Below are 3519 nucleotides of genomic sequence, written 5' to 3'. Positions count from 1 at the left end.
TTTGAAAAATTCCCAAGAAAACCTGTTTAAACATATCTCTGCCAGCAGCTGTTGGCTTCACACAGTTCTCCTGGTGATTGTATTAATCATGAAATTGTATTAATCATGAGATGGTAACTTCAGGAAAAAATTTCACTAACGCGGTGGCTTCTCAGTGACTCTGCCAGGCCAGGTAAATCCAAGGCAGAGAGGTCTCCTCAGAAAACGACAACTGATTTATGGAATTCCAAAAGGATCATCTTAATAGGTTTTCTTATATGACACAGGATTGTCAAAAGGGTTTTTTTTTTTAATCAAAACTTGCCTTGGTGAGAAAAAGTCCAAAAAGAATTGGGCGAAATAATTTTCTTTCCTCCGTGCCAGTGCACCTCTTCATTCTTCCCAGGTAGCCAGGGCTGTCTTTCAAGGGATGTGCTAGGAAACCATGTCCTACCCAACCTCCATCCCTGATCCGGGCCCATCAGGCTTCACCTAGTCTTCAAACTTGTACATTTAAAAGGTGTACACTTTGATATTTGAATGTCTTTAGGAGCAAACAATGCTGTTTTGACATGGTGAAAATCAGAGAGCCGAATTCTTTGGAGAAGAGTTAGAGAGATAGAAGCATTGCTTTCAGAATTGTTTAGACATAGGGCGGGCAACCCCATATGGCTCCTCCCTCTCACAGCCGCCTGAGTCCCGAGCCCCAAAACCCCGTTCCAGCTTCTCCATGTCTGCCAATAAGTAGCTCAAGTTGGTGGCCTATGAGGTGTTCAGAAACACATAGGGTGTTTGCTTCAGAAAGCATACAGAAGGAGAATCTAAGAAACTAGGAGTGGTTGGCTGCGTGAAGAACACCAGCAACGGCACTGGAAGAGGCCAAGTGCAAGACTCAGAGGAGAAAGTCAATTCCATGAAGTCCTGGCTGAGTAAGGTGGGAAGTCTTTGTTCTTGCATCCACCACGCAGACTTTTCCTATGAGAAAGCCATTGCTAAACTAAAATACACAAACTTTAGTGTTAATAATTCTATATGGCCCAAAGTTCTGTTAAAAATATCCATTGACAGAGAAGAAGTTCCCCAGCTCTGCTACAGACTAATCCTTAACTCCACTAACTCACCATTGAAGAAACAGAAGTCTATACAGGTGAGTTGCCCCCCAAACATTTAAATTCATGTGTAATGATACAGGAATTTATATGAAGTCAAATTTATCTGCCTCAGAAGTCTGTCTTCTGAATTTGAATAATGATACAGAGAATTCTGTTCATGTATCTCTGACTGCACACAGCTATGATTTAAATGACTGTAATGGATTGAATTGTGTTCTCCCAAATAGGTGGTGTAAACTCTACCCTGTATGCCTGTGATTTTAACGTCATTGGGGCACGGGGTGTTTGTGTTATGTCAATGAGGTAGAATTAGTGCAGTGTGACTTTTGTGTCACTCTCTTTTGAAATATAAAAGGGATGAGTAAGCAGAGACAAGGGAAGGCAGATATAAAACTACATGAAGATCAGCAGGGTGTGCGCTAAGAGACTAAGGAACACGGGTCTACAGATCTGCCTTTCAGAAACAACAGCAAGAACAGCGCCTTTCCCTAGAGCTGGTTCTCTGAATTAGGACTTTTAAATCCATATTTTTACCCATCCCAAAGAATGGTGAGGCGACATAATGCTCAAATCATGCAATAATACCATTGATAGCACATGCAAGTAAAGTATGGCTGGAAGTCTTCCGACAACATTTGAAGCACTACATTGACTGGAAGCTACCAGAATCACAGGCTGGATTCAGAATAAGACTTGGCGCACGGAACATAAAAGAGATTAGTAGGAGATTTGATTGTCGATATTAGATGGACCTTCGCTAAAAGCGGAGCATGTAAGAAAGATGTTTACCTGTATTTTATTTACTGTGCCAAGGGCTTCACCGATGGATCATAGCAAACTATGAATAACCTTGAGAAGATGGGAATTTCAGAGCACCTCATTGTGCTCACGTGGAATCTGTCAAAAATCAAGAGGCAGTTGTATAAATGGAGCAAGAGAATACTGCATGGTTTAAAATTAGGAAAGATGTGTGTCAGGGTTGTCGCCTCTCACCACACTTACTCAGTCTATATAATGAGCGAATAATTGGAGAAGCTGGATGATTTAGAAGATGGGGCACTGGGATCAAAGGCAGGCTTATTTACCACCTCTAGTATGCAGGTGGCACAACCATGCTTGCCGAGAGTGAGGGTGAATGAAGCACTTGCTGAGGAAGATCGAGGGTGCTGCCTTTAGTATGGATTGTAACTCAATATAAAGAAGACAAAAATACTCACAATTAGACCAATTGGTAGCACCACGATAAATGGGGGGGGGGTTGAATTATCAAGGATTTTTTTCTCACTTAGATTCACTATCAATGCTCATGGAAGCAGCAGTCAAGAGATCAAAAGATGCATTGCACTGGGTATATCCCCTGCACAAGACCTCTTTACTGTAAGGGGGAGTGTGGAGTTGTTATTTTGAGAACTAAAATGGGCCTGACCCAAGCCATGGTATTTTCAGTAGTCTCACATGTCCATAAAATTTGGACATTCAATAAGGAAGACCAAAGAATAACTGATGCATCTGAATGGACAAACCAATCTGTCTTGGAAGAAGTTTGGCCAAAGTGTTCCTTCGAGACAAGGGTGGTTAGACTTAGTTTTACGTATTTTGGACATGTTTTCAAAAGAGAGTTCCCTGTGATAGGACATCACGCTTGGGAAAGTAGAGGGGCCGTGAGAATGAGGAAGGCCCAGGAGATGGACGGACACAGTGGCAGCAAGAGTGGGCTCACGCACAGAGAAGTGGTGAGGGTGGTACTGTCGGGCAGTGGTTCACTCTGCGGTGCATCTGGCCCAATGGGTAGGAACAGACTAGGGGGCACCGAACAGCAAGAGACTTTGCATGGGATTTCTCTAATAATAATGCTTGGTTTGGGGGTCAATTAATTTGTTCTCTGATGTAAAGTGTCCCAATCATAAAAGTGATATAGGCAAGCTGATAATAGGCAACGGAGTCTTCAGAATTGATTAGAAGACCATAAAGAGCATTTCCTAATGTCACAAGGGTAAAATTGCAGTCAATTTCTGGGGAAAGAATGAGAGAGAGAAGTCTCAAATATTTTCAAAATCCTAAATGTGATAATACGGCATTTTTATGTCATTCGCAGACATATTTATGTGAGCCAGTTCTTTAATATTGTATACTTTACAACACCATTTAGTCCTCATTTCAATAAAAAATAATAGCAACAAAAACGGAGATAATAATACAATACCTACTTGAGAGGCAAAGTGAAAACATGTTTAAGAAATAACCAATCCCACTGGGCACTAAATATATGCGAGAACTTGAATTGTATTTAAAAATATACTGAAGAAGAAAGGTAATTTTGTAGTAATAACCAAATATTTATTGATCCTTATGGGGGGTAATGTTTTCTTCTCACATATGCTTTAGCATAAAACTTTGGGCAAAGTGAGAGGATATGGCTCATGAACTA

At 41.1% G+C, this 3519-nt stretch overlaps 1 pseudogene; it reads left to right on the top strand.

The window, feature by feature from the left end:
* The first annotated feature begins 709 nt into the window (after window positions 1-709).
* Window positions 710-1327, top strand: LOC142432741 (acylphosphatase-2-like; annotated as a pseudogene).
* Window positions 1328-3519: the final 2192 nt, after the last annotated feature.

Source organism: Tenrec ecaudatus, chromosome 1 (assembly GCF_050624435.1).
Source record: "Tenrec ecaudatus isolate mTenEca1 chromosome 1, mTenEca1.hap1, whole genome shotgun sequence".
Classification (NCBI taxonomy): domain Eukaryota; kingdom Metazoa; phylum Chordata; class Mammalia; order Afrosoricida; family Tenrecidae; genus Tenrec; species Tenrec ecaudatus.
This window is presented reverse-complemented; position numbering and strand designations above follow the sequence as displayed.